Source organism: Cynocephalus volans, chromosome X (genome assembly GCF_027409185.1).
Source record: "Cynocephalus volans isolate mCynVol1 chromosome X, mCynVol1.pri, whole genome shotgun sequence".
Classification (NCBI taxonomy): Eukaryota; Metazoa; Chordata; class Mammalia; order Dermoptera; family Cynocephalidae; genus Cynocephalus; species Cynocephalus volans.
Window position 1 is genome coordinate 10,345,608 of NC_084478.1, and position 25,384 is coordinate 10,370,991.

The 25,384-nt window shown below is 43.9% G+C and overlaps 1 protein-coding gene and 1 pseudogene across 1 annotated transcript in view; one reads left to right on the forward strand and one right to left on the reverse strand.

The window, feature by feature from the left end:
• The window catches only part of LOC134367154 (G-protein coupled receptor 143-like), a 238,537-nt gene that overhangs the window by 185,765 nt on the left and 27,388 nt on the right, over nucleotides 1-25,384 (forward strand). The window lies entirely within an intron of this gene.
• Nucleotides 17,409-17,655, reverse strand: LOC134367740 (cytochrome c oxidase subunit 6B1-like; annotated as a pseudogene).

The window sequence follows — 25,384 nt, forward strand, 5'->3', positions numbered from 1 at the left end:
GTCTAAGAAGTAGCTGAATGGGCCCCCATAGCAGCCCCAGCTACTGGCCTCGCTCACTATCTGAAAAGCAGGTCAGTACCTCCACCCTTGGCAGACCAGCTCCTGAACCATGGAGGGAAGAATGACCTCACATCAGGCCCCAAGAAATGACATGGCAGAAGAACCACTGGCAGACCGATATTCAGTTAGTTGAGGCCAAGCACATTCATGCTCCTGACTGAGAGAAACACCTCAGCTGTCATGTCCCTGGAAGAACCACTCCTGAGTCTTTGAGCCATCACATGCACGTGCATCTGAGTGACAAACTGCTTGGCTGACATGCCCCCGGTGAGCCCACCCTGGGTCAGAGAAGCAGCACAGAGACCCTGCCACTGGCAAAGCAGTGCCCGAGACCCTGAAACACCACATGCCCACACCTCCATCCTGAGAATCAATGCAGCAACTACATCCCCAGTGAGCCAGCTCCTGAGACAACTGCCCCACAGAGTGAATGTGCACACCCCCAACCTGTGAACTAACCCAGTGATATCTCCCCAAATAGCCAAAGCAATCCCAAGCAAAAAGAACAATGTGGGAGGGATCACACTCCCTGTCTTCAATATATACTCCAAAGCTATAGTAATCAAAACAGCATGGTACTGGCACAAAAACAAACACATAGGCCAATGTAACAGAATAGAGAATTCAGAAATAAATCCATGTACCTACCGCCAACTGATTTTGACAAAGGAGCCAAGAACGCACATTGGGGAAAGGACATTTCCTTCAATAAACGGTGCTAGGAAAATTGGAGGTCTATATGCAGAAGAATGAAAACTAGACCCCTTTCTCTCACCATACCAAAATCAACTCAAAACAGATTAAAGACTTAAATGTAAGACCAGAATCAGCAAAACGTCTAGAAGAAAACATACGGGAAACACTTCAGGACATAGGTCTGGGCAAAGATTTTATGAACATACTTCAGAAGCACAAGGAACAAAAGCAAAAATTAACAAACGGGATTATATGAAACTGAAAGCTTCTGCACAGCAAAGAAAATAGTCAACAAAGTGAACTGACAACCTGTAGAATGGGAGAAAATATGTACAAATTGTGCATCCAATAAAGGATTAATATCCAGAATATACAAAGAGCTCAAATGACTCAAAAGTAAAAAAAAATAAATCATCTGATTTAAAAATCGGCAAAGGAACTCAATAGACATTTTTTTGAAAGAAGATATACAAAAAATGCTCAACATCACTAATCATCAGAGAAATGCAAATCAAAACCACCATGAGATATCATCTCACCGCAGTTAAAATGGCTATTATCAAAAAGACAGAAAATAAAAAATACTGACGAGGATTTGGAGAAAGGGGAACTCACTCATTGTTGGTGGGAATGTAAATTAATAAAACCGTTATAGGAAACAGTATGGAGATTTCTCAAACAACTACAGATAGCACTACCACACAATCCAGCAATCCCACTGCTGGATATGTGCCCAAAGGAACGGAAATGAACATGTTGAAGGGACACCTACACTCCCATGTTTATCGTGGCTATATTCACAACAGCCAGGAGTTGGAAGCAACCTAGATGTCCTTCAACTGATGATTAGATAAAGAAAATGTGGAATATATACACAATGAAAATCTACTCAGCCACAAAAAAGAATGAAATTCTGCCATTTGTAGCAACATGGATGAGCTTGGAGAAAATTATGTTACGTAAATTAAGCCTGGCCCACAGAGAGAAAAAAATACCACATGTTCTCACTCATATGTGGAAGCTAAATAAGTTGATCTCACAGAAGTAGACAGTAGAACAGTGGTTACTAGAAATTGGTGGGGAAAGGGTCAGGGGGAAGGGGAGAGGGTGGTCAGTGAATACAAAATAGTACAGAGTTAGGAAGAAAGGGATCTAGTGTTCTATGGTAATATAAGGAGACTACAGTTAACCATAAAGCAGTATGCATCCTGGAATAGCTAGTCAAGCTGATGCTGAATGTTCCTAACACAAAGGAGTGACAAAGTCTGAAATGATGGATATACTAAGATCCTGATATGATCATTGCCCACAGCACGAATTTACCCAAATATCATTTTGTACTCCATAAATATATTCCATTCTCTTGGGTCAATTAAGAAAAATAAATTAAGGAGTCTGGCTAGTCTGCGCATTTGGTTAGAGCATGGTGCTAACAACACCAAGATCCAGGGTTCGATCCCTGTACCAGCCAGCCACCAAAAGGAAAAAACAAATTTTTTAAAATAAATAATGAAAACAAAAAATTGAAATAATACCATCTATTTTGTCAAACCACAATGGAATAAAACAAGAAATCAATAACAAAAGGTGCCCTGGAAACTGTACAAATACATGGTACTTAATCAGCTTGCTCTTAAACAACAAATGGGTCAAAGAAGAAATTAAAGAGGACATTTAAAAATTCCTGGAGACCAAGGAAAATGAAAACGCAACATACCAGAACCTATGGGATACAGCGAAAGCAGTTCTGAGAAGTTTCCAGCCAGCAGCCAACAAAACAAAACAAAAAAGGCTGACTTGATATTGAAAGAACTGCTGTACCCTGCCCAGGAGTTCAGAATCTTGAGTTAATGGTAAAGTGAAATTTGTGTGGTTCTGTTGTTTCTTTGTATTTTCATGGATTTTCTAATTTTTTAAATGATGAGCATGTATTCATTTTTACAAATAATAGTTATAAATATCTTTAAAGAACACTGCTGAATTTTATAAATTACTCTACATTCATAAAGCATTCTTCCATTTCTCCACCAGGGGACAGCAAAAGCACATCAAATAGTAGCAAAAATACTTTCCGAGTATTTGGTCTGGAATTGAATACTGCTGCTAATTGCTCACATGTTTATTTTGACATGTTACTGCACAAATGATTCACTGCATTGTTTATTTTTCTGGTAAAATGACTATATATTCATTGTAAACTTGGTATATGGGAGAAAAACACAAATCACCTATGGTGGCACTACTCAGGTATAGCCGAGGTTAACAATCTGACATTGATCGTCATGGTTATAGATATGTGATGGAGAGCTGGCTGGCTAGCTGAGCTGCTTAGAGCACAGCCTTATAACACCAAGGTCAAGGGTTCAGACCCATACAGGCCAGCTGCGGGAAAAATATATGTATAAATCCTGCGGGAAAAAGCAAAATATACTGCGGGGGCAGTGGTGGGCGGTGGGAGATACCTGCAAAGGATGCACGGTGTTCCATCCTTGGACACTCTGTAACTTGTTTAACTGATATAAATAAGTACTTTCGGCTGTTTTAACTGTCTTTAAATTATAAAAGATTTCGCATACAGAAAATATATAGAGAAAAATGTTATAGTCACTCAACTAATCACTACCCAAAATTGATACTTGTTAATTTTTTGCCATCTTTGCCTCAGATATTCTAAAGAAATCATGGTTTACAGGCAGAATTGAAGGGTCCCTCTATTCAACTAATTCCTATCCTTCCATTCCATAAGTAACCTCTAATACGAAGATGGTATTTATCCTTCCTATATTTGATCTCAGACTTTAACTAAAAATATGTTCCATAAACAATAGAGTATTGTTTTGAGTTTTAAAATTCCACACGTAATCATAAGTGTATATCCTTTATTCACTTAACATTATGATTTCGAGATTTACCCATGATCATATAGATTTAGCTAATTTTACCTGCTCTAAGGTAAATTTATAAATATAATTTATTAACACATTCCCCAGTTGCTAAGCATTCAGGTCGTTTCCAGTAGTTGGAGATCAGTGCTCTTGTGATGGAGCAGTGCGGGCGCGTTCCTCTAGGGGGCGCGCCTAGAGAAGAACCGAATGTGAAGGCCTGAGGCGTTGGGATTCTCAGGAGTGGCTGATGGAAAAGGATGAGGCTCCTCAGTTCTACGAGATACGGCCGAGTTGTCCTCCCACATCACTCCGCTTTCCAATTCGGCCAGTAGTAAACGAGAGTCCCACTTCCTCACATCCTGGCCACCACTGTGTGGTAGGAGACGTGGCTTAAGCACCTTTGAGGTTGAGCATCTTTTCGTGCTCACTGGCCAGCAAGGTTTTGTCTTTTGTGAATTTCCTCTCCAAAGCCTTTGATTATCATCCCGTTGGGTTCTTTGTGTTTTTCTTATTGATCTGTACATTTTTTGTACATTTTGATTCAGATAGGGTTTCTACAGGAAGCACGTGGCATGCCCAAACCAGGTAATTTAAGGAGAGCTTAATAAAGGGACTGTTTCTAAAAGCATGGGCAGGTTCGGTACCTAAGGCTGGCAACAGTGGCAGTGCTCAGCACCACAGGCCTGAAGTGGCAAGGAGTGTGTGGGGTGACAATTCTCCCTGGATGTGTCAGCATTCCTGCACGGTCTCGGTGTTTGGAGCAAAAGGCACTACCGAGCTTTGCTCGAGGCACAACCAGCCTCCGGAGCTAGACATAGGGACCTAATTAAGATAGGGACAATCTCCCTCTTCAGAGGCATTCCAAGCCTCTAAAGCCTGCTCCTTCCGCTCCCGGGGAGAATTTGGCTTGCCTTCCAATGTTGCAAACCTAGAGACCTTTCTCCTCAGCCCCTGAGGGGTTTAGTGGCATTCCAGGTAATGAGTCCTCTCTGGAGGGAAGGACCTGCTGGCCATTAGTAGCCCTGACAAAAGCTCAGTTCGGGGTTCCTCTCCAGTGGTGCAACCCGTGCTCCTGCAGGTGAATGCCTGGCCCTCCCAGCATGGCCTGTGGGGACTGGGGTGTTGGGTACCAACCCAAGACGTTGCTTGGGCTGCTGCTTTTTGCTGTGAATAATAAACAGTCTGTGTCTCTGACCAGGGCTCCAGGGTCCAGACTCTGGATATGAACATGACACTGGGCCAGGCTACCTTGTTAGCTGGCAGGTGGGGAAAAGCCTCAGCCCCTTCACAATTTCTGACTTCACGGGACTGAGCAGAGCCCTGGAAGTGAACTGTACTAACAGGAGCTAAGCTTTGATGGGGGGACATAGCCAGAAACAACCTCATTTTTATGAAGACGGCAACACCCTGATACCAAAGAGAATAGAAGTTACCAGGGCCGGGAGGAGGGAGAAATAGAGAGATGTTGGTCAGGGGGTGCACAGTATCAGTTATGCCAAATGAGTAAGTTCTGGAGATCTAATGTACAGCATAGTGACTATGGCAACAATACAGTACTGTACACTTGAAATTTGCTAAGAGGGTATATCCTGAGTGTTCTCACCACATAGAAAAAAAGTATGTGAGGTGATGAATATTTAATTAGCTTGATTGTGATTATTTCACAGTATGAAATTTCAATCACCATGTGATTATTTCACAATGTATATCAAATCATCAAGTTGTATACCTTAAATATATACAATAATTTTTTAATACAAAAAAGCTTTTAAAAAATCTCCCAAAGAGCCGGCAGCACTTTTTCAAACAAGACTACAAAGGCACAGGCAACTAAAGAAAAAATACATAAATGGGACTAATCAAACTAAAAAGCGTCTGCACAGCAAGGGACACAATCAACAAAGTGAGGAGACAACCTAAAGAATGGGAGAAAGTGTTTGCAAATTGGAACACATAACGAACTAAAACAACTCAACAGCAAAAAACCCAGATAACCCAATTAAGAAATGGGCAAAGGACCTGGACAGACATTTTCCAAAAGAAGATATACAAATGGGCAACAAGCACATGAAAAAATGCCCCAATCACTAATCACCAGGGAAATGCAAATTAAAACCACAATGAGGTATCATCTTCAACCAGTTAGGACGGCTATTATCAACAAGACAGAAAATAACAACTGCTGGCAAGGATGCAGAGAAAAAAAAAGTCTCCTACATTGTTGGTGGGAGTGTAAATTGGTACAGCCACTGTGGAAAGCAGTGTGGAGGTTCCTCAGAGAACTGAAAATACATCTGCTTCAGGACCCAGCTTCCACACTACCGTGTATATACCCAAAGGGAATGAAATCAATACATCAAAAAGACACCTACACTCCCATGTTCATCACAGCACTATTCACAATGCTCAGAGATGGAATCAACCTGAATGTCCATCAGCGAAGGAATGCATAAAAAACAAACAAAAAAACCCTGTGGTATACCCACAATGGATTACTACTCAGCTATTTTTTAAAATGATATCCTATCATTTGCAGCAACATGGATGGAACTGGAAACCATCACGTTAAGTGAAGTCAGGCACAAAAAGATAAATACTGCATGATCTCACTCATGTGGAGTTAAAAAAAAAAAAAGTGGTTCTCATAGAAGTAGAGAGTAGAATAATGGTTACCAGAGGCAGGGGGATTGGGGGTGGAGGAAGAAGGGAAAAATGGGCGACTAAAGCGTACAAAACTATGCTGTCTACCATAAGTGAATCATTGTGCAGTATATGCGTGTATTGAAACAGCACACTGTACCCCAGAAATATGTACAAATAAGTGTTTAAATAAATAAATAAATAAATATGCAAAAAAAATCTCCCATACGTCATTCTTTTGCATTTAAATGTTGATCAGCTTAGAGTTTACTTAGCTGAGAAGTGAGTTAGGAATCTATGTGAGGTAGAGTGAAGGCTAGCCTGTTTTAGAAATGATATTCCAAAAATTCAGTGATTTACAGTACAGATCTCACTAAGGGACTAAAGGGGACATTCCGGATCAATGGGTTCCATGGTTCCAGTCACTCAGGGATTCAGGTGCCATCTTGTTTCTCCTCTGTCTCCTAGGGTGTTGTCCTTGTCTCTAGCTTGATGCTGGGGTGCCCCACGTGGAAAATACATTCGCACTACCACTTTATCACATACCAATTCCTCATACTATGTACAAATTTGAGTCCATTTCTCCTTAGTCCATCTGCTTATTAATGCTTGACTGATACACTTTTTAGATTATGCTAGTTTTACAGTGTGTTCTAATATCTCACAAACCGAGTACTCCTTCCCCCACTTACTCTTCTTTTTCAAAATGTTTTCTGACCCTTTTGCATATTTCTTTTTCCACACGAATGTTAAGATAGCACATCTATTGCAGAAAATATTTTCTCATGTTTGATATTTTGTAAAATTTGTAGTTTAATCTGAGGATTTCCTATTGAAGCTTTTCCATCTGTTGCAGACTTCTTTGAGTCTTCTGGTATTGTTTTAAGTTTTTTAAATATAGATTTTGCCCATTTCTCCTTAAATTTTTAAGTGCCGATTTATCTGGGTATAGAATTTTAAATGATCAGGTATTTCCCTTAGCTGGTAGAATATATTATTTCACTGTTTTTCTCCTTTTGTTTTGTTGCTTATGTGATTCCTATTATCAAACAACTTCATTTTCTTCTGTAGGTGATTCTCTTCTCTCTGTTGCTGTTAAATTTTTCTCTTGATTTTCGTGTTCTGAAGTTCTAATATGATATGTACAAGTGCATATGTGTTTTTGTTTATCTAATCTGAGAATTCATGTCTTTCATCAACTCAAAAAATCATCGGCTGCCATCTCTTCTCTATTGCCATTTCCACATTCTCTCTGTTCCTTCCTTTGGAACTCATTAGACATGCGTTGGAACTTCTCAGTTTATCCTTTAAGTCTCTTTAACTTTCATCTTTCCCATTTTTTAATCCCTCTGCAGTACATTCTTGGTAATTTTCCGTAATCTATGTTTCTAGTTCACAAATTTTCCCTTTAGCTCTTTAACCCATTCATTGAATTTATTTCAGTGACATACTCTTTTCCCCTAGAAGTTCTCTTTTGTCCTTGCTAAATTTCTCCCTATTGTTTTGTTGTTGTATCCTGTTATTTTATTATGGTTTCCATTCCTTCTTTCATGTTTGGAATCAATTCAAACCATTTATTTTATGGTCCTTTTTAGATGGTTTTATTATCTTAATTTCTCAGGCTACTAATCCTCAAGTGTGTTGTGTCTGCTAACTCTCCATTATGGTAGATAATTTCTCAATTTTAGCAGGACTCTTCTTCTTGTGGGAGCCCTAAATGACCTGGGTCATGGAAGAGCCCTTGCTATGGGTCAAATGTGGACCCTCAAAGTTCACCTATTGTAAACTTGATCCCCATTGTAACAGTGGTAAGAGAGTGGGAAATCCAATTATGGTAGTTGAAGAAAGGTGCCTTTGAGAGGTGATTAGATCATGAGGACTGTGCCCAAGTGAATGGACTGATCCGTTTATGGAGTGATGGGTGTGGTTCTGATGGCTTTATAAGGAGGGCAAGTGAGGACATTAGCTCTCTCTTGCTCAGCTTATTCTTGCCATGTGACACCCTGCACTGCTGTAAAGAGTCACCACCAAGTAGAAGGCCCTCACCAGATGTTTTTCCTGGACCCTGGACTTCCCAGCATCCAAACCATAAGAAATAACTTTAAATTCTTTAGAAATTACCCAGTTTCAGATATTCCGTTATAACCAACAGAAATGGACTAATACAGCCCTGTAGTGTAGATGGCCTTTGTTTCTGTCAGATACACCAGGGGCTGGATGGGGCCAGTTTTTCCATTAATTTCCCACGTTGGAATTTCCATGCCGCAGGGATAGTGTGTGTTCAGACTCCACAAATATGTTGCATAGGATTGAGATTTTGTTTTCTCATAGGATTATTTCCCACACCCTCCCTTGGAGTGTCCACAAGAAACAAGCTTTTTTGCTACTTTCCTGTGTAGATGAGAAGTTTAACTAGTCATCCCATTCATGAAGAAGGTAGTGAGTCCATGTCCCAGCTTTATGCTGGGGTCTCAGCTTCATCCAGCTTCCTGTTTCGGGGGCTTTTGTGGGGGCGGGGGGATGTCAATGTTATATCTTTCATTCCTATGCTGGGTATTAAAACCTCAGCCCCTAACCGTGAGTGTCTATGTTGGGATACAATCATCTTCTGACCCAGGAAAGTGATGCTTCTCTCCAGCTAGTGTGTGTATTCCATATTTGTATTATATTTTATACAACATGTGGATGTGTTTGGAGAAATACGGGGGGCATGGGATACATTACCTCATTCTGGCCAGTTGCTACAACTGGGAGTGGAGTCTGTTTTCAATTTTTCAATACTATAAATAGTGCTATGATCACTCTCCTTGCCCATTAATCTTATGTATATCTCTGGTTATTTTCTTTGGATAAATGCCTAGAAATGGTCAAAGAGTATGAACACTTTTAATATATATGTTGCCAACCCCAAAGAATGCACCACTTTACATTCCCTGAGAATTCCTGTTTTTCTGTGCCCTTGCCAACATTTGAAAACTTTTTAAAAAAAATCATCACTTAGTTAGACAAAGAAATAGAATCTGAAAACAATATTTTTTACATTCTTAACTAGTTAGAAAAAAATAAAAGAAGAATAAAATTTTTGTGATGTGAAAATTTTATGAAATTCTAATTTGAACATTTATAAAGACAGTTTTTTAGAGCACAATCATATACATTTGTTTACATATTGGCTATGGCTGCTTTCAAACTACAGTGATAGAAATGAGTCGTTGTGACGGACCCCTATGACAAGCAACACCTAAAATACAGTCATGTGCCACACAACGACATTTTGATCAACTACAGACAACAGGGCCGACCCTCTGGCTCACTCGGGAGAGTGCAGCCCTGGGAGTGCAGCGGCGCTGGGAGCACCGAGGCCGCAGGTTCGGATCCTATATAGGAATGGCTGGTGTGCTCACTGGCTGAGCGTGGTGCAGGCGACACCACACCAAGGGTTACGATCCCCTTACCGGTCACAAAAGCAATGAAAAAAAAAAAAAAAAAACAACTACAGGTCTGGGTGAGGCCCAAGACTCCCCTGAGACTCCATATTTCTAATGTGGATGCTGATGGTGCTGCTCTGTGGACGCTATTGTTGGGCACAATCAGACCACAGTGGACTTCAACGGGTCAAAGCTTAGTAACTTCCAAAGCACATACTCTCTGCAAACAGGGTTATTTGGACCTGCCAACAACACATCCTAGCTCAATTGGCATAGAGTTAAGTTGGTCCTTTATGTTTTTATTTTGGTTTGGTGGCTGGCAGGTACGGGGATCCGAACCCTTGAGCTTGGTGTTATCAGCATCATGCTCTAACTGTGTGAGCTAACTGGCCAGCCCCTTGGTCCTTTATAAGAAGCGGAGATCAGTTGGTTATTGATGAAGTAATTTATTCAGATGACAACCAATCTCTGTCTCCCTGTCTCCCTCCCTCCTTCTCTCTCTCTCTCTCTTTCTCTCTCTCTCTCACACACACACACAAATGTATAAGTGGGAGAGAATGTGGCAAAGGCAGAAAATTAGATTCAGATTATGCAAAAACAGGAACACAAACACTTTAGGAAGAATGCAACTTGTATCATATCAGGTCTTGCCGGCTCCAAGCAGGCTCCAGTTGGAGAGCTGAGCAAGGTTTCTGAGTTTGAGTAGAATTTATCTATCTGGTAGACAGTATTGGTATTTGATCATATTATTGACACAGGGTTGCAAAGATGGATTTGTGTTTTTTTATGTAAGCAAATTAATTTGGACATTGTACAGCCCTTCAGAAGCGTTGTTTGTGTACCTCGAGTGTCATGTGTGTATGTGTGCACAAAAAGGATTTATTCTGTTTCACAAATTTGATGGCCTGTTTATCTGTTACAAGTTCAATGCCTACTTTTTCTTTAACCTTAGAATTCTGCCTAGAAACCTTGTTATTCTTTTCCTTTTTTAACTATATTTTAAGTCTAGCAAATAATAGCAACCACTTTTAAGGAGCCTTCAGAAAATGCTTGATCCCGTTTGCAAACTTAATTAAACACCTCCATGCATTCTACAGTACATTTAAAACTTTTAGCAAACTGCATTCTGTTCCTTTTTTCATCACTTCAGTTGTGTCTGTTAACAGATACATTCTCATGTACACAAATAACTCTTTTAAATCAAATGAATTGAATTTACATAGTGAAACTTAAGTTCCTTTATGTGTTCCAATACTGCCTATAGAATGTTTTCAACTAAAATCATAAGTTTAAATTACTCACTTATACATTTTACAGTGACTCCCAAAGCTCAGAAATTCTTTAAAACTTTAGAAATGCATTAAATATCAATCATACACATTTTCCTTCTGCACCCCAAATTTGAATCCTATGGTTTTGATTCTCTTGAATATTTCTATACTTTTCCTAAATCCTCCTAGAGCTGAGATTCGCCCCTATTCCGGATGATAGTTACCATCCCAGTAACCGAGCCTGTGGGCACACACAAGATTTGGGCCAGACCCTGTCTAGGTTCTTGACAGTCACCCTAATGGGATACTTGAGCCCTATTAATAATTGCTCTATCCATGATGCCATGATTCATGGGAGGTGGTTCCAGGCCCCTGACCCTTACACATTATTGATTCTTCTAGGCACACAAGGGCATTTATAGGGCTAACGTCATTGATCACTTGATGGGATTTTGCATTTATTTGGCTCTCAAGATATGTACTTTTTCCTCTAGCTCTAAAGACCTTTGCACTTAAAGGAATCTTGTGGTAGGTAAATGTCCTTTCTATCTGCTCATAATGACCTTTGGAATCCATGCAATCTTTCTGGAGGCTTTGATTAGATTTGAGGTTAAGGGCAGGCTTGCCTCAGAAGTGGTGGCGTTTTTTCTCTACAGGCACATCATGTCTGGTGTCTCTCTTTTTGTGATGTCATCACGAACGTAATTTTCTTTTTGGATATTCCAAATAACACTTAATTTTGGCTATCTCACATGGCTTTGTCTGAGCTGTGGTCACGGATTTGGAGGTTATTTGATTGACAGGAAGATGTGATGTATACGATTAACAAGATAATACCTTATTCATTCAGCAAATATATCTTGATTATCTGCTCTTTGCAGATATACAATGGAGAATAAAACATGATTTTTTTCCGTCTGTTGAATCTTGCCCAGGGTTTCTCAGGCTCAATACTGTTGACATATTGGGCCGGATAAGTCTTGTCATCCAGCACTCGGTACGAGGTTTAGCAGCCTACAATCAGTGGCCTCTGCCCACTGGATTCCAGTAGTACCGCCCCTCCCCCATACCTAGTCTTGACAATCAAAAATGTCTCCAGACATTGCCAAATGTCCCTGGGAGGCAAAATCACACAAATAAGCACAAATACAAACTTGGTGGGGGCTATTAAGGGAAATGGTGTGGTACTATGAGAGATAGCAACAGACAAATCCTGGTGTCTTTGTCCATTTGGGCTGCTATAATAAAGTACCATAGACTGGGTAACTTATAAACAACCTGACATGTGTCTCTCACAGTTCTGGAGGCTGTAAGTCTGAGACCAGGGTGACAGCATGGTCAGGTTCTGGTGAGGGCCCTCTTCCGGGTTACACACTGCCAACTTCCTGCTGTATCCTCACGTGGCAGAAAAAGAGCAAGCTAGCTCTCTGCCTCCTTCTTATATGAGCACTAATTCCATTCATTAATGGCTCTACCCTCCTGACCTAATTACCCCCAAAAGATCTCACCTGCTAATAACACCACATTAAGGGACAGGATGTAAATATATGAATTTTGGAGTGACACAAACATTCAGTCCGTAAACACCTGGTGAGGAAAAGCGTCTCTGAGAAATTGGTTTTCAAGTTCTGATCCAGCCCAGGAGTCAGCAAATGTTTTCTGCAAAGGGTCAGATAGTAGATGTTGTCAGCTTTGGGGACCGTGAGGACCGCTGTTGTCTGTATTTCCTGGAAGCTGGTAATCAGGTTCACAGGTTTTGATCCCATTCAGGTTGGACTTTTTCGCAAGACTGCATCACAAGTGGTGTGTCTGTCCGTGGAACCACATCAGGTCTGGCCATCCCTCTTTTGTGATGTTGGCAGACATTGATGCTCAAAGCTGAAATCCAGTCAATCCTTGGAAGTTCTATTCCTTTATTTTAATCCTAATCCCATCACTCCTTTAAAATATCTAGACTTGATTATTCAAATGTGAGTATATACTGCAAAAAAAAGAAAGAAAGAAAGAAAAAAGAAATTGAAGCAAACAAATTTCAGTTTTCTAGTATTGGAAAAATGAATAAACAAAATAAAATGATCTGGAATGTTTCTATAAAGAGATACTTCCCTCATCTCATACAGACTAGGTAGGCAGGAATCCAAGGCAAATCAGCACATGGCAAATACGAACATTGCTGGTTTGTCTGGTCTATACTGCTTGTTGGCTGTTACAGTCTATGTAACACACTCATGGAGTGAAGTGTGCCATACATGGGGCCTATAGGTTTGGCGAGATTTCTGGGGGCTGCCGTGGTGGGCATCTGCTTTGTGGGATTTCCTGGCACTGACTGGGACTCTGTGAACAGAGTGCTGTAGACTCTAGCCCCCACTGAAGCAGTAGCAGGACCCTGAGAGCAAGTTGCCAGATGTCTGAGTTTCCTCGGGCCACCGTAACAAAGTACCACAAACTGGGGGGCTTGAAACAACACAGATGCATTCTCTCATAGCTCTAGAGGTCAGAAGTCTGAAACCAAGGTGTCAGCAGGACCACGCTCTCTCTGAAGGCTCTAGGGGAGAATCTGTTCCTTGCCCTTGTCTTAGCTTCTGGCGGTTGCCAGCAATCCTTGGCATTCCTTGGTTTGTGGCCACGTCACTCCAATCTCTGCCTTCATTTTCACACGGTCTTCTCCCTGGGTGTCTGTGTCTCTTCTCTCCTTCCTATATGGACACCAGCCACATTGGGTTAAGGGCCCACCCTCCTCCAGTGTAACATTATCTTAACTAATTAAACCTGTAACGACCTTATTTCTAAATAAAGCCATATCAACAGGGGTTAAGACCTCAACATATATTTTTGGTTGGGGCACAATGTAACCCCCAACACCAGGGAACCCGGGCAGTCAGGGGAAGTGGAGGTTCTCTCCATCAGCAGGGTTATGCTGACCCTGGGGAGATAACTGGGCTGCCAGAGAAGGCTTGGGCAACACGTGGTTTGATTTGCAGAGATCATTTCCCCCAAAGGATCCCCTCTGCTGCTGCTGAAAATTGCTGTCCTTTTGGAATTTTCAAAGGACACAATGACTAGAAGTCAAAGGTATAGACAGGGCTGTCTTCACGGGCTTCCACCTCTGCAGTCACACAGGGCCCCATGGTCCAAAGGGCCTGCACTTATGTTATTGCTCTACAGTCGCCATCTTGAAATTCTTCAGAGTTTTTGAACAAGTGGTCCTGCATTTTCATTCGGTACTGCAAAACGTTGTCCACAAATTATGTAGCCAGTCCTGGCTAGGGACACTGGGCAGGGGAGATGCATAGGAAATGAAGGCAAAAATCACACTCTGCCTTCAGTATGGTTGGCCTGCAGCTGGCTTTTTGTCCCTTTCTACTTCTGTGCCAGGGAGCTCAGACTAAACATCACAACGACACAGCTTTAAGCTGAGTCACAAACAGAACCAGGCTCTTCAATGTGCTTATTACGCAGAGCAAGCGTGAAAGCGGCCTGGTGGCTGGCGTAGGATTCATCACCTCTCAAGTGATAAAAAAATTCCCTATTGATTATGAGGTGAGGCAAGGCAAACACTATTCAGACGGCTCTTTGCATCAATATCATAAAATCAGTTTCTCTAGATGCCTGCACCCCGAACCTTCCCCTTCTGTGGGATCTAATACAATGCTTCTCAGCCTATAGGGTCTGGGGTGGGCGTTTCAGGGAGCCCTGCTGTGACACTGCTGCTCCACCCCAACACTGCGAGCAGAACCAGGAGCAGAAACAAAGAGTGACTGCTTATAAAGTCAGGCAGTATGTTGGCTAATTTTGTGTCCACTTGACTGGGCCATGAGGTGCTTTTTCTCCCCTCCCTCCTCCCTTCCCTCCCCTCCACTCTCCCCTCCACTTTTTTTTCCCTGGCAGCAGGCCGGTACAGGGATCAAATCCTGGACCTTTATGTTATCAGCACCATGCTCTAACCGTGGCCTGTGGTTTAGTGCTTACTTCATTTTTTATGCTTTTTCCTTCCTTTTTTTTTTTTTTTTTCTTAACTTATCTACCAAACTCTTACACATCTGTATGGAACACAGATATGCCTGGCTGTGAAAATCCTCCAGAGAAGATGGTCAAAGCCAAAGGCAGCCAACCAGGTGCATCAGTGAGGATTCTTTTTGGCTGCATAAAATACATAAAATAATAGTGTCTTAAACATGATAGAACTTCTCTTTCATGCTAACGGAGCCCAGAGGTGGGCAATCCAGGGTTCTTCTGATGGACATCAGAAACTCAGGCTTCTTTTACCACCCTGCTCCACCAGCCTATTGTTTGACTTCCATCCTCAAGGTGTCATGGCCCAGTATAGCTGCTGGTGCCCCACCCATCACACCTGCATTCCAAGCAGCAAGAAGGAGGAAGAGGGTGATACAGAAAGGGCCCATTTCCCCTGAGCCAGTTTTAAGCAGCATCTCTGGAAGTTTCACACAACGCTACTTACATATTCTTGGCCAGAACTTAGTTTCGTGGTGCTATGATCTGAATGTCCCCTCCAAAGTTCATGTGGAACTTAATCCTCAATATGGCATTTGAGAGGTGGGGCCTTTAAAAGGTGATTGGATTGTGAGGACTGTGCCCACATGCCTGGGTTCATTCATTCATGGAGTAATGGGTTAATAGTTTAATGGGTTGTCAGGAAGTAGACTGGGGGCTTCATAAGGAGAGTGAGTGAGCATGTTAGATGCGCTCTTGCCATGTGATTTCCTGCATTGCCATGGACTCTGTAGAGAGTTCCCACCCAGGAGAAGGTCCTCACCAGATATGCCCCCTGGACTTGGACTTCCCAGCCTCCAAACTGTAAGAAATACATTTCATTTCTTTATAAATTACCATGTTTCAGGTATTTTGTTATCAGCAACAGAAAACAGACTAGTACATGTGGTCACACTTAGCTGCTGGAAGAGGTAGGCAGCATAGTCTGCTAGCCAAGCATGTCACTGCTCTGTGTGACAAGTTAATAAAGATAAAGGAGAGAATGGCTTTGGGTAGGCAACTAGCAGCATGGGAAGGCCTTGTTCCTGCAGCCTATGCAATGCTGTGTCTCCAACCATTCCCTCAATCAGATTTGGAGGGATCAGAGCTACGACAAAACTAGAGGTCTCATAGACCACCAGTTATGGAGATAAGAAGAGCCTTGGAGTGCTGGCAGCAGCTGGAAGAAGTGCATTACTCCTATTGTCATAGGAGGATGCATTACTTCACCCTCACCCATGATGGGGATGCAAGGGAGATGGGGCCAGACGGGACAGGGTGGGCACTGTCTGTACCCAGAGGACAGATGAGCAGAAACAGGAGAGGCAATCAGGAAGCCCTCCTCACACCCAGGAGAGTGTTTGCAAATACATTTTGCAGCTCAGTGTTCAGGTAGGCAGGATGCTGGGTGCCAGAGACTAAAGGATACTGGGCAGAGCCTCGCTTCTGAGGACCCACCATCATGCAGAAGGTGCACATTCAAGGTGAGACATCCAGACATCTTGCCTCCGAGGGGCAAGAGCAAGGGCAGGTTTCCAGTACTAGGATGACTGTCTGTTGCGAGTGACGTAGGCTCTCCCATCAAAGAGGAACACGCTACACAGCAGAGAAACAAGACAGTTGCTCAGTGGCTGTGGAGACCAAGTCCTCACCCCTACCTGGTGGAAGTTGTACTTCCTGGAGCCTGGGTGTGGGGTCTCTAAGAGGATCTCCCTGGATGGTTTGAGCCACAGCTGAGAGTGTGGGATCAGAAGCCTCCGTAGCTTCTCTGTAGGAGCCAGCTTGCCTGGGATGGGGTTCATTCTGCAGGTGGCTGTTGAGAGACCGCAGCTGGTGGGGACGGTAGTGTCCTGCTGAATTCCAGGGTAGGGGCTGCAATTTGTAGGTATGTCTGGATTAAACTCCACACTCTCTTCTAGATCCTTTCAGTACTTAGCTATTTTCTTTGGCACAGGAGTATTGGTTCTTGTAATCCAAATCTTAACAAATGTCATTAAGGGAGATATAAAATTAAAATTTAAACTGCTACTCTGGTTTCAGGTTGTGGGATATACAGGTGTTAAACAATAACAGAAGGTGCTTGGGATCTTTGAAAAGTGACTTGAATTGAAGTCACTACTTGCTCTAGGAAAATGACAGTGTGAGAATAAAGAGGGTCTAGGGAGGACTTTCACTCACTTGGACGTGGAAGCTGTCCAGGGGTTGGACGAAGGAACTGTGGTCTTCAGCTGGGGCCTGGATGCTTGGAGCTGGGTTGGAGCTCAGACTCTCACCCCTTGGGTATTTCAGAAGCCTCAGTTATTATTTATTTATTTTCACAGGTTTCCAATGTGTTTTTATTATTAGTTAAGTCATGCTTCAGGGTCCCAGGGTAAGTCTCCTTTTACCACACACCAGGAGAAGTACAGAAGACAGAGGAGAGGTGAGGTGCAGCCAGATCAGATCTTCTCAGGAAATGTGATTTCAGCCCAATAGTCTTCCCAAGCTGAGACTCAAGCTATGGTGTAGACGGACATGTACACACGGTGGTACCACTCACACACAGAAACATTGCTTTTTTAGTGGTCATTGCCTTCTTGCAGTGGTGGAAGTCCAGGTAGTTCTGGTCTGGTTCTGGATGGGGAAGTGGCTGTCAAAAGGAGCAATCTTGTAATTCTTGATTTTGGTCTTGATGTCTTCTGGCATGGTGCTGACTCCTCAAGTTGCTCTTGAAGCACTTGAAGCTCAGTGCTGGATGCCTAAGTTATTGGTGTGGCTGCCGCTGCATAACTGGGCCGCACCTGAGCCCTATCCTGCATGCCTGTTTGGGGGTAGGGTACCATTGACCGGGCTTTGGTGAGCTCCAGCCCCAGAGCTGATTGGCCTCAGGCCTGCCCGCTGTCCCACCTCAGCCCACAATTGTCGTGCAGCCCAAGGGTAGGGTCTGGAATGAGAGACTGTGCACTCTTAGTGCTCCAGCCCTTTGCTGAAAGCCACTCCACTGGGTATCTGCGCCTCCTGGGCAGGACCCCGCATTGCTCAGACACACCCGACATGCTCCCAGCCACAGGAAGGCCAAGGAAGGGCTCCTCCTGGCACTGCTTCCAATGTGGGAGGCAAAATATGTTGGAGTCGGTCCCTTATGGCCGCCCAGACAGCTAGCTACAAAATATTTCTCCTTTTGAAGCTCATTCCCCTGTGTGCAATTCCGTGTCTCTTCCCTCTCATCTCATTATAGAAGGGCATCCCATCCCACTCAGATCCCTGACTGCACCCTGTGTCTACACAGCTTATCTTTCTGAGTTAAAATCCCAATGAGATGGGGGTCACGCTACTTTCCCGGAGTCTGGTGGAATTAGGAATGATGGCCGGCACGTTTGATGGAGCCCTAGCCCCCCGGGGTCCCATCAGACAGAAGAGGCCAAGCGAAGGCCGTGCTGGACCAGTCAGTCAGCTCTGCCTGTGCTACGCTCCCTCTTCCCAGCTGCTTGTGCAAGGCGGTGCCTCAGATCCTGTGGGGAAACAGGGTGGGGTGTAATGAAGCACAAAGAGGAGTGATACGGACTGTCCAGGAATGTTAACTATGCAGGGAATGGGGACTGGGGAGGTGGGGAAGGAAGAAAGGGAACCCCTGCTCTCATGGATGATCTAATAACCACCGGTCTCTCGAGTCTGGACTCCTTCCTGTTTGGACTGAGCATTCAGATGGTTGCACTTGCATGTTAGGTAGAGGTGGCTTTGGGAAGGAGTGGGGATAGGAGCTCCTTACTTATCAGGTGAAGCCAGCACTGATGTGGCCTTAGGTCTCCCTGGGGGATGCAGGGCCCAAGGACAGGGCCCCTGGTTCATGTCCTTCTTCTGGGAAGCCCCAGATTTAGGGCAAGTTTAGCTCCAGACCCAACTGGATTCACTTCCATGTCGGAGATTCAGGCGGTAAACAGAGACCAGACAAAAACAAGAATCTTCCCTTTTCTTCCCTTTCTGTCATCTCCCCCAAAACTTGGAGTCACGGCCACCGGCTGATTTCTTCCCAAAGCTACCTCCCCACTTTCTTACTGAATTTTTCTTCAGATTCTGTTTTGTTTTGTTTTTTTGGTGGTTGGCAGGTGCAGGCATCTGAACCCCTGACCTTGGTGTCACAAGGCTGTGCTCTAACCAACTGAGCCAGCCACCCAGCCTTCATATTCTGTGTTTTGTAAACTTTAAGACTGTTCTTTATTGCAGTACTTTTTTTGAAAAAAATGATGAGTCTTCCAGTGCATTCTCAATATACTTAGACAAAAGCCAACACCATCCTGTGACCCACAGGGACCTCACCACAAGTCCTCCCTCTATCCTCCTTCATTCATTCTCCCTGCTCCAGCCACACCATGCTCCCAGCTTCTAGAACCTGCCCCCATTCCTTGGCTGTGGCCTCTTCCTCTGTCTTCGAAGCCAGCAATGCTGGGTCAAGTCTTCACACTTCCATTCTCTCTCGTTCTGTGCAGTTGGTAAAGCCTCTCTGCTTTTGTGGACTCATCAGGTGACATTGGGCCCACACGAATAATCCAGGTTGATCTCTCCATCTCAAAAATCCTTAACTTCATCACATCTGCAAAGTCTCTTTTGCCATGTAACAGAACATATTCACAGGCTCTGGAGATGAGGACGTGGACGTCTTTAGGGGCCCTTATTGGGGCTATCCGAAGTGTTTGGCCACTTTCACTTATAAACATCAGCTCACCTCTTAGATTAATCACAGCTCTGAACTTGATTTCATGTAAAATCTTCTTCACCTAAGCCAGGGCTTCTGTGGCTGCCCCCTCCCCAGCCAGAGGGGCAAGGACATTGCTTCTTATATGTCACCCTCTCAAGATTGTCACCCCATGAGGGCAGGGCTTTGTGTTGCTCTTAGTGTTTCCAGTGCCTACAGCAGGCAGAAACTTTGCTCAATAAACACTCAGCCAGTGGACATTGAGTGAGATTCATCACTCTGACACAACTCTATGTTATTCTTTTGATTGAGATATAATTCATATACCATAACATTCACCCTTTAGAATGGAAGATTCAGTGGTGTCTATTGCATTCACAAAATATATTTACTAGTATAACTACCAACCCTAGAACATTTCCACAACCCCAGAACCCATTACCAGTCACTCTCCATCCCCCCATACCCTATCCCCTGGCAACCACTAATCTACTTTCTGTCTCTATGCATTTGCCTCTTCTGGACATTTCATATAAATGGAATGATGTGATATGTGGTTTTCTGCGTCTGGCTTCTTTCACTCAGCATGATGTTTTGAGGTCCATTCACATTGTTTCATGTGTCAATGCTTCATTCCTTTGAACTCAGCATTGCCTTTGCACATACCTGAAGGCTGTGCGTATAGGTTAAGAGTGTAGGAAGACTCTCCTATCATTGGCCCCTCTTCTCTAAATAATGTGCAGCCAAATGAAGTTCCTAGACTGACCATACTGATGGTCCAGCAAATATTTCCAACCTTCCTGAGCACAAGATGACCCCATTGCTGGGGTCTCCTTAACTGTCTTCAAACTTCCTGTCTTCCTCCCTGTCCTGGAACTTCCTGTTCTAATACTTCATGTCCTCACAATTCCTGTCCTCGAACTTCCTGTCCTTGAACTTCCTGTCATACTCCCTCCTCCAACTGATCTCACACTTCATGTCTGCAAACTCCCAGTCCTCAAACTTCGTGTCCCCACACTTCCTGTCCTTGAACTTACTGTCTTATACTTCCTGTCCTCCAACAGTCCTTACACTTCCTGTCCTTGAACTTCCTGTCTCATACTTCCTGTCTTCGAACTTTCTGTCCTTGAACTTCCTATCTCATATTTCTGGTAGTCCAACTGTCCTCACACTAACTGTCCTTGAACTTCCTGTCCTCAAACTGTCCTCCCATTTCCTGTCTTGGCACTTCCTGTCCTCCAACTATTCTCACACTTCCTGTCCTCAAACTTCCTGTCCTCACACTCCCTGTCCTCCTACATCCTGTCCTCAAATTTCCTGTCCTTACTGTCCTCAAACTCAATGGCCAGCCTCATATCATAAGTAATAGAAAGCAGTGGGGGCCTGTTAGTCCGTTTTTGTGTGGCTATAACCGAATACCCGAGACTGGGTGATTTATAAAGAACTGGGGTTTATTTGGCTTATGATTCTGGGAAAGCTGCATCTGTCATGGGCCTCAGGCTCCTTCTACTCATGGCTGAAAGTAGCAGGCAGCTGGTGGGTACAAGCAGATCACATGGCAAGAGGAAGCAAGAGAGAGAGAGAGAGAGGAGGTGCCAGGGTCTTTTTAAGCAACGAGCTCTCATGGGAACTAATAGAGTGAGAACTCACTCATTAATCCCCCCTGCCCCAGGGAGAGCATTAATCCATTCATGAGGGATCCACCCCATGACTCAAATAGCTCCCGACACTGCCACATTGGGGTCAGATTTCCATGTGAGTTTTGGTGGGGGCAAGACATCCAAACTATCATTCTGCCCCTGGCCCCCCAAAACTCATGTCACTGTCACATACAAATACAATTATTCCATCCCAGCAGTCCCAAAAGTCGTAGCTTGTTCCAGCACCAACTTCAAAGTCCAAAGTCTCATCTGAGACCAAAGGCAAAACTTCCAGCCATGAACCTGTAAAAATCAAAACCAAATTTATCTACTTCCAAGATACAATAGTGGAACAGACACTGGCTACACATTCCCATTTCAAAAGGGAGGACTAGGCCAGAAGAAAGGAGAAACAGGCCCCAAACAAGCCCAAAGCACATCAGGATAGACAATAAGTCTTAAAGCTCCAAAATAATCTTCTTTGACTCCAAGTCCTGCATCTTGGGCACAATGGAGCATCTGGGCCCCCAAAGCACTGGGCAGCCACACTCCCAGTGCTGTGCAAGGCATAGCCCATTGAGCTGCACTGGTGCCTGCAGCTTTTCCAGGTGGGTGTTCTATGTTGCCAGTTGCCCTACAGCTCTGGGGTCCTGGTGGCAGCCCTGCTGTGTTGGCTCTCCTAGACATTTCTCTGTTGGGGGGGTCTCTGTGGGAGCTCCAATCCCACTTTCCTGCTTGGCATTGCTCTAGTAGATGGCCTCTGCAGTGGCTCCACATGTGTGGCAGGTATCTGCCTGGGCCCCAGGCTTTTCTGTACATCCTCTGAAATTGGGGTGGAGGCTGCCATACCTCCACAGCTCTCATGTTCTGCCAGCCTGAACACTTAACATGATGTGGATGCCACCAAGTGTATTAGTCAGGGATCTCCAGAGAGACAGAATCAATAGAATATATTATAGTTATATGAGAGGGATTTATTAGGAGAATTAGCTCACGTGGCTATGAAGAAAAGTCCCTCGATAGGCTGTCTATAAGCTACATTCCAGTAGCGTGGCTCACTCCAAGTCTAAAGGCCTCAAAACCAGGGAAGCTGATGGTATTCTTGGTGTAAGTCCTGGATCCCTAAAGCTGAAGAGTCTCAAGCTCTGATGTCCACAGACAGGAGAGAAGAGTTTATCCCAGCTCCAGCAGATCAAGAGAGCTTCACCTCTTTCCTCTGTCTTTTGTTCTCTCTGGGTCCCCAGCAGATTGGATGGTTCCCACCCACACTGAGGGTGGGTCTTTCCCACCCGGTCCACTCAGACTCTCATAGTAATCTCTGCTGGAAACACCCTCATGGACGCACCTGAAAAGATAGTTTTACCAGGTTTCTCAGCATTCCTTCATCTAACCAAGTTGGCACCTAGAATTAACCTTCAAAAAAAGGTTTCCACCTTCTGTTCTCCAGAGGTGTTACACAAACCGCACTTGGGGCTGCTTGAGGCAGGGATGCTCCAGCTGGAGCAGCTGGGATGCAGGGAGTGGGTCCCTGAGGGAAGTGGTGCCCCAGGTCTGTTCTCTGGGACACCTTGGGTCTCCTATGCCTCAGGGGTGTGTGGTGGGAGAGGTGCCCTTCCAGATTTCTGAAATGTCATCATGGCTTTTCTCCCATTGTCTTGCCTGTTAGCACCTGGCTGCCTCACCACCAAGCTAATGTCCTTAGCAACCAGTCTATCTGCTTCACCCTTGCATTTTTCTCCTGCTCTCTGCTTCTCTACCACATGGCCAGGCTGCAAATTTTCTAAATCTTTACGCTCTGCTTCTCTTTTAAATTCTGGCTTTACATCATGCCTTTTCTGCCATAACTGCTGAGTTATGGTTATTGCAAATACTATGCAGCTTCCTGAATGCATTGCTGCTTAGAAATTTTTTCTGCCAAACATTCTGGTTCACAGCTCTTCAGTCCCACCTTCCACAAAGTCCTAGGGCATGAACACAATGCAGCCAAGTTCCTTACTATGGTGTAGCAAAGGTGGTATTTTGTCCAATTCCCGATAAGTTCCTCTTTTCTACCTGAGACCTCATCATCAGCATGAATTTTACTGTCCACATTTCTATCAACATTCTGGTCACAACCATTTAACCAATCTCTAAAATGTTCCAAACTTTCCCTCATCTTCTGGTCTTCTTTTAGTTCCTCCAATCTCCTCCAACCTTTGCCCATTGCCCAGTTCCAAAGGCGCTTCTACATTTTTAGCTAATGTATAGCAACACCCCACTCCTTGGTACCAATTTTCTGCATTAGTCCATTTTTGTGTTACTGTAACAGAATACCTGAGACTGGGTAATTTATTAAGAACAGAAGTTTATTTGGTTTACAGTTCTCGGACAGCTGCATGGCCTGATGTCCACTGGCCCTGACTATAGTGGCACAGGCAGGCCATTGAGAGTTTTATCTTTCCTGTGGCTAAGAGCATCCCAAGGATCTGAGAAGAGGGTTCGGCCCAGATCATGCTGCTAGTAATCACCAGGTGTTTTGGCCTCAGGGCATCTTCCTGGGATTAGGCTAGCAGGCTGTGGATAAGAGGGAGGCTGAGTGGGCCTGGAGGGTTGAGAGGAGCAAGGCACAGGTACCAGGACTCTGAGATATTGTCTTAGCTAATTTGGGCTGCTCTAACAAAGTTCCACAGACTGGGTGGCTTATAAACAACAGACATTTATTGCTCACAGTTCTGGAGGCTAGATGTTTAAGATCAAGGTGCCAGAAGATTTGGTGTCTGATAAGGGCACACTTCCTGGTTCACAGATGGTGCCTTCTCACTGTGTCCTCACATGGTGGAAGGGATGAGGGAGCTCTCTGGGTTCTCTTTTATAAGGGCATTAATCTCATTCATGAGGGCTCCACCCTCATGACCTCATTTCCACCCAAAGGTTCCACCTCCTAACACCATCAACTTGGGGGTTAGAATTTCAACATAGGAATTTATGTGTGAGAGGGGACACAAACATTCAGTATATAGTAGATGGGAACTGAAAAATTTGTTCAGAGGGTACTAGAGATGGAATTGTCTATTCCATGGTTTTATTGAAAGTGGGTCCCATTTAGATCAAGACTCAAAATTAGCAGCCAGTCCCCCAGGCTGGCTAAAATCAAAAGTGGAAAATAGCAAGTGTTGACAAAGATATGGAGGAACTGGAATCTTTGTACATTGCTTGTGGGAATGTAAAACGGTACATTTGCTGCAGGAAGTAGTTTGGTTTTTCCTCAAAAAGTTAAATGTAGAAATACCATCTGACCCAGCAACTCCACTCCTATATGTAAACCCAAAAGAAAAGAAAGCAATGACTCAGAGAAACACTTGCACATGCATGTTCATCGCAGCACCATTCGCAATAGCTAACAGGTGGAACAAACTACATATCCATTGACGAATGAATGAATAAACAAAATATGATATAACCATATAGCATAATATTATTCACCAATAAAAAGGAATGAAGTTCTGACACATTGTGTCACATGGATGAACCTCAAAAATATTATGCTAAGTGAAAGAAGCCAGACACAAAAGGCCACATACTTAATGATCCCATCTATATAAAATGTCCAGAATGGGCAAATTCACAGAGATGGAAAGTAGCAGGAAGCAGCAGTTGCCAGGGGTTGGGGGTGGGGGGATGGGAAGTGACTGTTTAATGGTATGGGGTCTCCTTTGGGGGGGATGAAAATGCATTGGAACTAGGCAGAGGTGGTTGCATGACATTGCAAATGTACTAAGTGCCACTGAATTGTTTCATGCATTTCACCTTAATTGAGAAAAACCAAAAAACAACAATCCACAACCTCAGTAGCAACATAAGAACACTCTCTGTAGAAGGGTTTTGCTGTGTGTGTACTTCCCTGACCTTTCCAGGGCATGGAAGCAGTCTGGTGGTCTCACAGGGGACTTTTTTGTCCCCCTATGCTGTTGCTGCCTGCATTTTCCTCTCCAGCACCATCCTGCTGTACCACATCATGGCCTGGGGCCTGGCCACCCTACTCTGCCTGGAGGGAGCTGTCATGCTTTACTACCCTTCTGTGTCCAGTTAAGCCAGCACGCCTGGCAGCCCAGGTGTTCCAACC